This window comes from Herpailurus yagouaroundi, unplaced genomic scaffold (genome assembly GCF_014898765.1).
Source record: "Herpailurus yagouaroundi ecotype Mexico unplaced genomic scaffold, PumYag 67623, whole genome shotgun sequence".
Taxonomy (NCBI): domain Eukaryota; kingdom Metazoa; phylum Chordata; class Mammalia; order Carnivora; family Felidae; genus Herpailurus; species Herpailurus yagouaroundi.
The window spans coordinates 4782901-4797289 of record NW_024420424.1 but is presented as its reverse complement, the minus strand read 5'-3'; the positions used below and the strand labels follow the sequence as shown (position 1 = coordinate 4797289).

Genomic DNA, 14389 nt, shown 5'->3' with positions numbered 1-14389 from the left:
TGTTTTTCCTGCAGAAATCCCAATAAATACAGTGGCCCAAACCTTCCCTTTGCTCTTGTCTTCTACTTCCTGAACACCCAGGTGTATTTCCATGTAGCACATCATGGCATGGCATGCCTTCTGTCTCTAGAATATGTGAGTATAGTGAATTTTCTTTCTCCTGAGCCTCTCCTCTGTCTTCTTATGTGGCCTTATATGAATAACCATTTTATATAAGAATACAAAACACAGGCTATCCAGATATGTAAACATAGTATAAATGCTAAGTAATTAAATCAGCATTGTATTAACAGATAGATTAACCATTTGAAAAAACTACAAATTCCAGACATAAATTTAAGAACATGTGGTAATAGTGTACTTAAACTTTGTAATACATGGTTTTGGGACAACTGGGTTGTAATTTGGAAAAGAAAGCAAAAGCCATAGCTCAAACCATACCACAAAGCAGTCCAAAGATTGATAGAATTGACTACATGAAGCATTTAAAACTTTTATTAAAAAATACCCTATGCGAGGTCAAAAGACAAATGGCAAACTGAAGGAATACAATTTGTGTCACAAAAAGAGATCTAATATTTCCAACATAAATAAGTCTCATAAAATTCATAAAAAAGACTAACAATTCAATATGAAATGTGGGGAAAACATTAACAGACGATTCACAGTATAAGAAATAGCAATGTTCCTGAAAATATTGAAGATGCACAACCTCACTCATAATAACAGAATTTTAAAATGAAAATACAGTGAAATGCCACTTCTTTTTTTATTATAGCACACTCAATAATATAGTGAGAAGACAGTTATTCTCACATGTAACTGGTGGGAAAAGCAAAATAATACACCTATGGGGTAGAATTTGGTTCTATCTGTGAACAATTTAAAGGTATATATCTTTTGGCTCAGCATTTCCGCTTCTGGAAACAATCCTACAGAACGCAAACACAAAAACACATATCATACAGAATATGTGCAAGGTTATTCATTACAAGATTATTTGTAATAATCCAAGATTGAAAATGACTCAGTGGACAACTATGGTACACTTGTAAAATTAGCCATGCTTTATCCACAGAATGGAATATAATACAGGTATTAATAAATGATAAGGAATATCCCTATGTACTGCAAAGACTCCAGGATATATCAAGTGAAAAAAAGGAAACTACAGAGCAATGTTTAAAGCATGCTATCTTTTGTGTAAAATGGGAATAAAGTATGAGTATTCAAGTTTGCTTGTATTTGCATTAAGAAATAAAAATACATATAAATAAACCTACTAAAAATAGTATGTTCTCACTTCAGCAGCACATATACTAAAAATTGGAAATAAATCAAGAATATTAGCATGGTGCCTGTACAGGGATGTTACACAAATTCATGAAGTCTCCCAATTTGAGGAAAAGAAATGAACATCCACATTCATGAAGGTAAAATGTCCTAAAAAAGTATCAACCAAAGTATTACACTAGACATATTATAATTAAATTGTCCCAAGTCAAGGACAAAGAGAGAATTTTGAAAATGGCAAGAGATGGGCGCCTGGGTGGCGCAGTCGGTTAAGCGTCCGACTTCAGCCAGGTCACGATCTCGCAGGCCGTGAGTTTGAGCCCCGCGTCGGGCTCTGGGCGGATGGCTCAGAGCCTGGAGCCTGTTTCCGATTCTGTGTCTCCCTCTCTCTCTGCCACTCCCCCGTTCATGCTCTGTCTCTCTCTGTCCCAAAAATAAATAAACGTTGAAAAAAAATTAAAAAAAAAAGAAAATGGCAAAAGAAAATCGATCTCAAAGGAAGAAGAGTAGGAGAATCTTGAGCTCACCTCCCACAAACACACTGAGGCAACAACTACATGTATTACAACTCACTATGTAAACAACCTGAAGACTGGCAGAACAGGTCTTTCATGACTACTCTTGGAGAGGTCACATCAAAAAAGGTAGGAGAGGTAGAGATGCGATTGAAAACCAAATCTCCAGCGTGACTAAACACAAGTGGGAGGGACATCATGAACATGGAGGTCTGGGAGGATCAGGCCCCATACCTGGCACATTCTGGCCATGGGGACCATCACTGGGAAACTGATGCCTCATAATACTGGGCTTTGAAAATAAGTGGAGATTAACTCTAAAAGCTTTAAAAATCAGGGAGGACAACTCCAGGAGAACTGGAGGGCTACAGGAAATGGAGTCTCTGGGCTTAAAAGCCAGCACCCTCTATGGTTTAATTGAAAATAATTTTATACACACAGATGTACACACACAAATCTACATATGTGTATGTGAGACAACACACATAAATATATGGACCTTATGAAGCATCAAAAGAATTAATGTTCACAGATAGGTCTTTCAGGCCTACAACCCAGAGAAGTAACTAATCACAAATTACATTGCTTAGCGATTTTAAGAAATAAGATAAAATGTAATAATGACCATTCTTTCACACAATATGAGTCTTCTGGACAGCATTTGCCAAGCAGGGGTATAATACTAATAGAAATAGTACAATTCTCATCTTTCTACTAAATATTTGTCAGCTACTGGCAGCATCATGGTGTTTGTATTTACTAGTCATTGCTGATGGTTCCCAGAAAGAATTTCTCAGGGTTAATTTGAGAAAATTTGTATTTTAGAAAACCTCATGTCTCCATATTCTCCCTGGTTCTCTTGAGGTCCTCATTATACAGGTCAAGAATTCTCTAATAACATGCCAAATGCCTAAGCGTATAGACCTAAGTCACACTCAAAGACTGGGTCTAGATCTAAGATAGAGCTTCTGGATTTTTAACAAAACCTACAGAGAATTCAGATGTAGCTAATCTATGGAACTCACTTTTACAAACACTATTGCAGAGGTATTTCTCTATTTTATCTTCTCTTTTTTCTCAACTCAAACTTCTTTTAGGGTGGAGAAGTAAGTTTAGTCTTAATTACTGGATAGTAGTCATTGCTATAGTACTCTCTAAAGCACCATTTAGGGTCCTTCAAGAATGAGTTTGTCCTCCAGTGAAACTCAAACTACACCTAAGGGATTACTCTATGCCAAGGATAGCTTGATGAGTAACATTCATTTTGTGGTCAGCTGACTCAGGTCCCATTCTTGTGTATATTCTATTTAATATTGAATATTCTATCCCTTTCTGAAGTGGTATGACCCTCTAAAAGGTCTTAGGCCTTGATGTCCAGGTTATTTCTGACTGAGCAATCGATTTCTGACATAGCAGTGCTATTTATTTTTCTGTGAATTGAAGAAAAAAGAACAGTGTCTACCGATATTGCCTTCCCATAGAATTTTCTGTGCAAGTAATTTTGCATTTAACTTTCCAAAGCCTTTACTTTTTAATGTATATGTTTAGTTTGTTAGTTATCTAGCTAGTTAGTTAAACGAAGCTTTGTCACAGATATTTAGATGCTTTACCAATTTAGTGCAAACCAATCAAGACAGGTTTTAAATATTTTACTCTCCAATTACAATATTATAGAAGTTTATTTACAGTTTTGTTTGTTTTTTGTACTCAAGTACAGTTAAATCTTTAACAATCCAAGATTGTGGGGAAGTGGATGAAATAAATGTAGTAGGTGTGGTGATGAAAACTTTAGCTCTACTTATTATAGTGACTTTAGCTGAATTCCAAAACTGTTTTATTTTCTAATGACAATTAACCTTTTATCAATAATATCTTTGTCCAAGGTTCATTGGATACATTGTACCAAAATGAAAAGCATCTTTATCAAGGTAGAATTAAGTGTCTGGGTAGGCAGCTGAAACATAGTAGGTACATTAGTATGGGAGAAGAATTTTTACTATTGAAACTGCTTATATAATACTGACAAAATGCCAGACCCCAGTGTTTATGATGGTGATAGAAGAAGCAGTTTTAAGAACCTGTACTCAAATGTTCATAGCAGATTTACTTTTAATCACCAAAAGCTGGAAACAATTGAATGTCTTTCAATGGATAAATGCTTAAATAAATTGTGTACATTCATACCATGGGTGTTACCATAATAAAAAGGAATAAACTATGGCTATACACAATTTGGATAAATCTCTAAAGAATTATGCCAATTATTCCCCCAAAAAAGTTAATACCAAAAGGTTACATGTATTTGCCATTTACGGGTGTGAGGGCTGTAGGTAGTTGGGTAGAGTTATAAAAAGAAAGCATGAGGAATCTTTGCGGCATTTTATATCTTGACTGTGGTGGTGATCACACAAACCTACACCTATCACAAAATTACATAGAACTATATATATATGGGCATGCGCATGCACACACACACACACACACACACACAGCTGAATATGTGTAAAACTGGTGAAAGCTGGACAAAATCAGTGGATTGTATTAAAGTCAAAATCCTGGTTTTGGTATTGTACTATAGATCTGCAAGATGTTACCACTGGGGGAAACTTGGTGAATAGTATGTAGGATCTCTCTGTATTTATGCTTCCAATTGTATGTAAACCTACAATTACTTCAAAATAAAAAGTTTTTAAAAATCTGTGAAAAATAAAAGCAGAGTTCATGATTCAAGTTGTTTTTAATTATACTGTTCTATGTTAGCTTTCATTCCTAATCAAAATGTGGACTCATCAGAAATTAAAGTTTTTCACTTTTATTTTAAACCAGGGTAGATTGAACTATAGATAATAGTTATAAAACAATCCAAACTAGAATTTGGAAAAATAATCTTTTGAAAGGGTTTGATTTCAGGAATTTTCTTCAAACTATTGGATCTAAATCAATGAGCACTGATTTTGTTTTTTTGTTGTTGTTAATGAGTGTTCAACAAAGTTAACTAAATGCCAGGCAAGCATTATCATTATTTCATTCATATAGGAACCCTATGAAATGGTTTCCTCCTTTTCTCCACATTACATAATTAAAGAAAATAAGGCTCTGAAAATCTAAATAATTTATTCAAAGTTATCAGGTAGACTTATCCCTCTCCTTAGAGCACATCTATCATTGTCTCCCGGGGACAAAAGAGCTAGCAGGTGCCATTTCCCTCCTTCACCCTTCAGCATAGGTGTAGAGACACCTGCTGATGGTAGCTAATCCAGACACTGGCTATTTAGCGTGCTTTGCTCCAAATCCCACACCTCTGCACCCTGGCATGACTTTCCATCTGGGTCAATCCTGTAACAGTCCCAGTATGGCAAGACTCTTTCCCAGAGAACCAGTGCAGGTTCCTTCAACACCAGGTCCCTGAAATTTGTAGTTTTTAAAGTCAGCATCCCTGGCTGGGACAGACCCCAAGGTGCACTGTGATGCTTCAAATGGGCAACCAACCCAGAGGCAGACAGTCCGAAAACAGCAATCTGAAAAACACATAGGATGCACAAGTGGAAATTATTCATTCCCCTGGAAGTGTTTCCCTAACAGCAGCAAGCATGGACTCCCGTCTCCAGAGACAAAGAGGTGAACTGGAACAATTTTCCTCCCCTACCCTTCAGCATAAACTAGCTTCAGTAAAGAGCACAGGGCCAACACTAGTTGCCTTACCTGCTTACACCAGGTCCTGCCCCTCTGCACTTTGTTGCACTTTTTTTGGGCAAGTGTGCTTAAGGACTAGCATGGGCCCCTTCCCCATAAGACCAGCACAAAACTACACACACAACAGCTCTACTGACCATAGAGCTCTATAAAGCTTCAGTCTTAGTAGAAATAGCATCAGATCTCTTTTAATGAGCAGAGCAGAACACACCTAGTTAAAACTTGCCATACTCTGGCCAAGGTCCAAACACTGCCCATTGCAGGCAGGGTGAACATGTGCATAAGACTGAGCTGAGGGATACAGCAGCCAAAACACAGCAACAGAGTGCATGCAGCACACACCAGAGACACTTTCTAAAGCACTAGGGCCTGGACAGTATATGACTTGTTCTTTATAAAACCATTACTCTCATGAGCAGGAAATAGAACAGGATTTTCTGACACAGAGAAAAAGGCAAAAAGATCTAGACAAGATGCCAAGGTAGAGGAATTCATCCTAAGAGAAAGAATAAGAAATGGTCACAGTCAGGGATCTAATTGTAACAGATATAACTATGATTGGTCCAGAATTTAAAGCAACAACCATAAGGATACTAGCTGGGTGTGAGAAAAGCATAGAAGACATCAGAGAGTCCCTTACTGCAAAAAGAAAAGACCTAAAAACTAGTCAGGCCAAAAAAAAAAAAAATGCTATAACTGAGATGTGAAACTGGATGTAATGACCATAAAGATTGAAGAAGCAGAGGAACAAATAAGTGATATAGAAGATATAATTAATGAAAATAATGAAGCTGAACCAAAGAGAAAAAGAAAAATTTAGGATCACAAGAATAGACAGGGAATTCAGTGACTCCATTCAATGTAATAACATTCACATCCTAGAAGTTTCAGAAGAGAACAGAGAAAAGGGGGCAGAACGTATATTTGAGGAAATAATAGCTGAAAACTTCTCTAATATAGGGAAAGAAACAGACATTCAAATCCAAGAGGCATAGACAACTACCATCAAAATCAACAAAAGCAGGCCAACATCAAGACTATTGTAAACAAATTTGCAAAAAATAGAGATAAAGAACAAATACTAAAGCAGCAAGACAATAAAATGTCCTTAACTTACAAAGGAAGATCCATAAGGCTAGCAGCAGATCTTTCAAAAGAAACTCGGCAAGAAAAAAAGGGAGTGGCATGATACATTCAAAGTGCTGAAAGGGAACAATTTGCAGACAAGAATACTCTGTCTAGCAAGGCTATCATTCTCAAGAGAGTTTCCGAGAGAAACAAAATCTAAAGGGGTCAGTGACCACTAAATCAGCCCTGGAAGAAATATTAAAAGGGACTCTTTGGGTGGGAAGGAAAAACTAAAAGCAACAAACACTAGAGAGGAACAAAGAAAACCTCTAGAAACAAAGACAAAAAAGTAATAAATATGGAACAAAATGCATATCAATAATTACTCTGAATGTAAATAGATTAAACACTCTAATTAAAACACATAAGATGTCAGAATGTATTTAAAAAAACAAGACCAATCAATATTCTGGATGCAAGAGACTCATTTTGTACCTAAAGACACCTGTAGTGTGAAAGTGAGAGGATAGAGACATATTTATCATGCTAAGGCATGTCAAAAGAAAGCCAGAGTAGCAATACTTATATCAGACAAATAAGATTTTAAACCAAAGACGTAACAAGAGATGAAGAAAGGAAATATATCATAATGGAAGTCAATCCAATAATATCTAACAATTGTAAATACATATGCCCTCAAAGTGGAAGCACCTAAGTTTATAAAACAATTAAAAACAAATGTGAAGGAACTTATTGATAATAATACAATACTAGTAGAGGGCTTTAACACCCCACCTACAGCAATGGGCAGATTATCTAAACAGAAAATTAGCAAGGAAACAATGGCTTTGAATGACACACTAGTCCTGATGGACTTAACACAAGTATTCAAAATATTTCATCCTAAAGCAGCAGAATAGACATTCTTTCCAAGAGCACATGGGACATTCTCCAGAAGATATTACATAGTGTCACAAATCAGGCCTTAACAAGTACAAGATGATTGTGATCACACCAGGCTTATTTCCATACACAACACTATGAAATTTGAAGTCAACCACAAGAAAAATAATTGAAAAGACCACAAATATATGGAAATTAAAGAATATGCTACTAAGGAATGAATAGGTCAACGAGGAAATTCAAGAAGAAATAAAAAGTAAATGAAAACAAATGAAAATAAAAATATGAAAGTCCAGAACCTTTGGGATGCAGCAAAGGCAGCCATAAAGACAGAATTATAGGGACACCTGGGCGGCTCCGTCGGTTAAGCGTCCGACTTCGGCTCAGGTCATGATCTCACGGTTTGTGAGATGGAGCCCCGCGTCGGGCTCTGTGCTGACATCTCAGAGCCTGGAGCCTGCTTCAGATTCTGTGTCTCCCCATCTCTCGGCCCCTCCCCTGCTCATGCTCTGTCTCTCTGTCTCTTAATAATAATAAATGTTAAAAAAATTAAAAAAAATAAAGAGAGAATTATATAGCAATACAGGTCTACCTCAAGAGGTAAGAAAAATCCCAAATGAACAACCTAATCTTACACTTAAAGGAACTAGAAAAAGAACAATAAATAAAGCAAAAAGTCATCAGAAGAGGGGAAATAATAAAGATTAAAGCAGAAATAAATGATATAGAAACAAAAAATAGAAAAAAATCAATGAAACTAGGAGCTGCTTCTTTGAAAAGTTAAAATTGATAAACCCTAGCCAGACTTATTTTAAAAAGGACCCAAATAAAGAAAATCACCAATGAGAGAAGATAAATAACAAACAACACCACAGAAATACAAACAGTTTTCACAGAATATTATGAAAAATGATATGCCACCAAGTAAGACAATCTGGAAGCAATGGATAAATTCTTAGAAACATATCAACTGCCAAAAGCAAAACAGGAGGAAATAGAAAATTGGAACACAATGATAGCCAGAAAATGAATTGGTAATCAAAAATCTCCCAACAAAGAGATTTGGCTTCCCAAGGGAATTATACCAAGCACTTGAAGAAGAGTTAATACCTATTCTTCTCAAACTACTCCAAAAAAAAAATAGAAATGGAAGGAAAACTTCCAAAGTCATTCTAAGAAGCCAGCTTTTCCCTGTTCCAAAACCAAAGACTCCACTAAAAGCAAAATACAGACCAATATCTCTGATGAACATGGATGCAAAAATTCTCAGCAAAATATTAGGAAAGGAAATCCCACACTACATTAAAAGAATCATTCACCAAAATCAAATGAAATTGATTCATAGGCTTCAAGTGTGGTTCAATATTCACAAATGAATCATCATGATACACCACATTAATAAAAGAAAGGATAAGAAACATATGATCCTCTCAATAGATGCAGAAAAAGCATTTGAGAAAATACAACATCCATTCAGAATAAAAACCATCAGCAAAGGAAAGAGGGAGCCTACCTCAACACAATGAAGGCCATATACCAAGAAACACACAGTTATTATAATCCCAAAAGGGAAAAAACTGAAAGCTTTTACATTGTGGTCAGGAACAAGACAGGGATGCCCTCTCTCACCACTGTTATTTAACATAGTACTGGAAGTCCTGGCCTCGGAAATCAGACAACACAAAGAAATAAAAGACATCCAAACTGGCAAGGAAGAAGTCAAACTTTCACTATTTCCAGATAATATATTGCTCTATATAAAAAACCCAAAAGACTCCACCAAAATTTGCTAGAACTGATACATGGATTCCATACAATCACAGGATACAAAATCAATGTATGGAAATCTGTTGCATTTCTATACACCAATAATGAAACAGCAGGAAAGTAAATCAAAAAATCAATCCCATTTATAATTGCACCAAAAACCATAAGATATCCTAGGAATAAACCTAACCAAAGAAGTAAAATATCTATACTCCAAACACACATAAAGGAATTAAAGATGACATAAAGACATGGGAAAACATCCCTTGCTCATGGATGGAAGAACAAATATTGTTATGTCTATACTACCTTATGCTGTCGACACATTTAATACAATCCCTATCAATATGCAAACAGAATTTCCCACAGAATTAGAAAAAACAATCTTAAAGTTTGTATGGAACCACAAAAGATCCCAAATAGATGAAGCAATCTTCAAAATAAAAGTAAATCTGGAGGCATCACATTTCCAGACTTCAAGTTGTATTACAAAGCTGTAGTCAAGAGAGTATGGTCCTGGCACAAAAACAGACACATAGATCAATGGAACAGAATGGAAACCCAGAAATGAACCTAAAAAGATAAGGTCAACTAATTTTTGACAAAGCAGAAAGAATATCCAATGGAAAAAAGACAGTCTTTTCAACAAATGGTGTTGGGACAACAGGACAGCAACATGCAGAAGAATGAAACTCGACCACTTTACTACACCATACACAAAAATAAATTCAAAACAGATGAAAGACCTAAATGTGACAAAGGGAACCATCAAAATCCTAGAGAAGAACGTAAGTAGTAACCTCTTTGACATTTGCTGTAGCAACTTCTTACTAGATATACCTCAGGAAGCAAGGGAAACCAAAGCAAAAATGAACACTGGGACTTCATCAAGATGAAAACCTTCTGCACAGCAATGGAAACCATCGATAAAACTAAACATCAACCTTCAGAATGGTAGAAGACATTTGCAAATTCCATTCCTGATAAAGCAGTATCCACAATCTATAAAGAACTTATAAATCTCAACACCCAAAAAACAAATAATCCTGTTAAGAAATGGGCAGAAGACACGAATAAACATTTTCCAAAGACATACAGATGGCTAACCTACACATGAAAAGAGCACATCACTCATCATTAAGAACATACAAGTCAAGACAACAATGATATATCACTTCACACCAGACAGAATGGCTAACATTAACAACACAAGAAAGAATAGGTGTTCACAAGAATGTGGAGCAAGTGTTACTTGTACACTGTGGTAATGCAAACTGGTGCAACCACTCTGTGAAACAGCATGGAGTTTCCTCAAAAAGTTAAAACTAGAATGACCCCATAATCCAGCAATTGCACTACTAGGAATTTACCCAAAGGATACAAAAATACTGATTTGAAGGGACACATGCACCAAGATGTTTATAGCAGCATTATCACCAATAGCCAAATTATGAAAAGGCCCCAAATGTCCATGGGCTGATGAATGGATTAAAAAAAAATGATGTGGTATATATACACAATGGAATATTAATAAGTCACAAAAAAGAATTAAATCTTGACACTTAAGTTCTTGGATGGAGCTAGACTGTATTGTGGTAAGTGAATTAAGTCAATCAGAGAAAGACAAATACCATATGATGTAATTAATATGTGGAATTTGAGAAAGAAAACAGATGAACATAGGGTAAAGACAAAGAAAGGGAAAGCATAAGAAACTTCTAACTATTGAGAACAAACTGAGGGTTACTGTAGGGGAGGTCAGTGGGGGATGGGTTAAATAGGTGATAGGTATTAAGAATGGCAACTGTGGGGCACCTGGGTGGCTCAGTCGGTTATGCAACTGACATCGGCCCAGGTCATGATCTCTCAGTTTGTGAGTTCGAGCCCCGCGTCGGGCTCTGTGCTGACAGCTTGGAGCCTGAAGCCTGTTTCTGATTCTGTGTCTCCTGCTCTCTCTACCCCTCCCCAGCTCATGCTTGCACTCTGTCTCTGTCAAAAATAAATAAACTTAAAAGAAAAAAATTTAAAAAAACGATGGCACTTGTCGTGAGCACTGGGTGTTATATGTAAGTGATGAATCACTAAGCTCTACACCCAAAACTAATATTGCACTGTATGTTAATAAACTAGAATTTAAATACAAACTAAACCAAATTCATCTAAATAAATTAAACTAAACTAAACTAAAATAAAATAATAACATAAAGGTGTCCAAAGAAACTTTCTCCATAAAACAAACAAACAAAAACCCAAGTTATCAGGTAATTAAGTGGTAGATTTAAAATGCTAACTTAGGTCTGTGTGACTGAATTCCAATCTCTTAACTACTAATGATTTAATGCCAAATCTGTACTCTACACATTAGAGGACTTTCTAAAGAAAGCCATTGTTCTTTTCTATAATTAAGTATAAAACTATAGTGATGCAGTTGATATATACTCACAAGTTTTGTGATCTATGTTGTAAGTAATTATTCATATATAGATTGGGTTAATGAAAGTAAATGTTATAATGGAAATCGGTTAGTATCAAATTCATAACTATAACACTACATAAAGCCATAGATTTTAAGATAGATGAAGACACAATAAATAACAATATCAGTTACTAAATTAAATACAGCTGATTTGTCAAGCTGAACTATACCTGAATGCTAAACACCAGTTTTATGTTATTGTAAGAATGAAATAGTACAACCATAGAAAATCTCAATCTCCTGTCTGCTGAGTTTTGTTTTACTGCAGTATTAATCTTAGAGCTTTGGAAAAATTAATACATAATTGAAATATTGTTTATATTTGCAAGTATGAAAGTGAGATATTTTTTAAAAAGCATATAGATCATTTTCAAATATTTTTTTTTTAATTTTGCTTACTAACCAGAGTGTACTACATAGCATAAAAATAATTTCTTAGGACTCAGTAAGATTAGAACATGATCTGGGCCAATCTATAATAGATAAAGTTCCCCAAATTCAACAGAAAATGTTGTTCAACATAACATATAAAGCTACATTCCCTTCAAAAATGTCCTTGATTATATTATCTCAATTGTCTATTTTCGTTTTTTTACATTTTTCACCATGGAAAATTAAATTGATTAGGTTGATCTTTGTTCCAGTTTCTGAAACGTGCTGTAATAAAGAAATAAAACAGGGGCACCTGGGTGGCTCAGTCTGTTAAGTGTCCAACTTCTGTTCAGGTCATGATCTCACAGTTCATGGGTTTGAGCCCCATGTCGGGCTGTGTGCTGACAGCTCAGAGCCTGGAGCCTGCTTTTGATTCTGTGTCTCCCTCTCTCTACCCCTCCCCCACTCATGCTCTGTCTCACTCTGTCTCTCAAAAATAAATAAATGTAATTTAAAAAAAATAAAAAAGAAAACGTATTTGACATGCTTTAAAATAATATCTGATTGGAGATAAAAGTGTCTCAGCTGTGTTCTTTCAGTATCAATTAAAAGAGAAAATAAGTTAATAAGTAAAATATAGACTACCACATAATTCTTCCTAATATTAAATTTGTAATTACATGTCACGTAATGACAGGTACATTTGCTATGTATGTTGTAATTATGTATTTGTTGAGGAGAGAACCTCATTAATTTAGGAAGTGTAACTAAACAATGATATTCAAATAATATAATGAAAAAGTTCTTCACTTGTTTTATTTTCATGCTTAACACAATTATAAAAGTAAAACCAAGTAAGTGATAACAATGAAACCAAAGAAAAATTCAGCAACTAACAGTGAACTAAGAATTAGGTAAAGATCAAAAATCAAGAAAGTAATGGGGCGCCTGGGTGGCGCAGTCGGTTAAGCGTCCGACTTCAGCCAGGTCACGATCTTGCGGTCCGTGAGTTCGAGCCCCGCGTCGGGCTCTGGGCTGATGGCTCAGAGCCTGGAGCCTGTTTCCGATTCTGTGTCTCCCTCTCTCTCTGCCCCTCGCCCGTTCATGCTCTGTCTTTCCCTGTCCCAAAAATAAATAAACGTTGAAAAAAAAATTAAAAAAAAATCAAGAAAGTAAATTAGAAATATTAATTAGTAACATACACTTGACACTATCAAATACCTTCTACTAAGAAAGTGCTTTATACTTTAATCAGAGATCACCTAATGAACTATAATAAAACCTATTAAGTATGACTAGCTTTTGTAAACTTAAGTCTATTTTCCATTTTAAAGCTTTCTGAATTTTGGAATTCCTACAATCCCTACATTGGTTGCAATAAAAATGTCTTCACTCAAGTAACAAAGTTATATTTTATCTATTTATTTTTTTGGTGGGGGGGGTATGGTCATTTTGTGGCAGCTGTCCTGTGAACAAACTCTCTTCAATCAAATAGATATGCTGTCCAATCTTTTTCAGTTGTTTGGATGACCCTATGCAAGTGATCAGTCATTTTTCAATCCATGGTTTTCATCAAATAAACATGACTTTAAATATTAAATATGAGTCAACAAGTGTTAAACATACACTTACATCATTTTGTTAACAATTTTTAATGAAAATTGGAATCCAAGGTATGTGTATTAAGATCAGACAAAGGATAAAATCTAAATTTTATTAAAGCATAAATAACTGACACAATACATCCTCATTAGGTATTGAAAATAAAAGTGCTGACTTTAAATTAAAGGCTGTAACAAGAGATGAAGAAGGACATTATATAATAGTGACAGGGTCTATCCATCAGAAAGAGCTAACAATTATAAATGTCTATGCGCCGAATACCGGAGCGCGCAAATATATAAAACAATTACTCATAAACATAAGCAACCTTATTGATAAGAATGTGGTAATTGCAGGGGACTTTAACACCCCACTTACAGAAATGGATAGATCATCTAGACACACGGTCAATAAAGAAACAAGGGCCCTGAATGAGACATTGGATCAGATGGACTTGACAGGTATATTTAGAACTCTGCATCCCAAAGCAACAGAATATACTTTCTTCTCGAGTGCACATGGAACATTCTCCAAGATAGATCATATACTGGGTCACAAAACAGCCCTTCATAACTTTACAAGAATTGAAATCATACCATGCATACTTTCAGACCACAATGCTATGAAGCTTGAAATCAACCACAGGAAAAAGTCTGGAAAACCTCCAAAAGCATGGAGGTTAAAGAACACCCACTCATTC

At 35.4% G+C, this 14389-nt stretch overlaps 1 non-coding gene across 1 annotated transcript; it reads left to right on the top strand.

Moving 5' to 3' along the window:
• Positions 1–1295: 1295 nt before the first annotated feature.
• LOC121025370 (U6 spliceosomal RNA) lies at positions 1296–1403 on the top strand. The gene has a single exon (XR_005788019.1). It is a non-coding gene; the product is annotated as a U6 spliceosomal RNA (small nuclear RNA).
• Positions 1404–14389: the final 12986 nt, after the last annotated feature.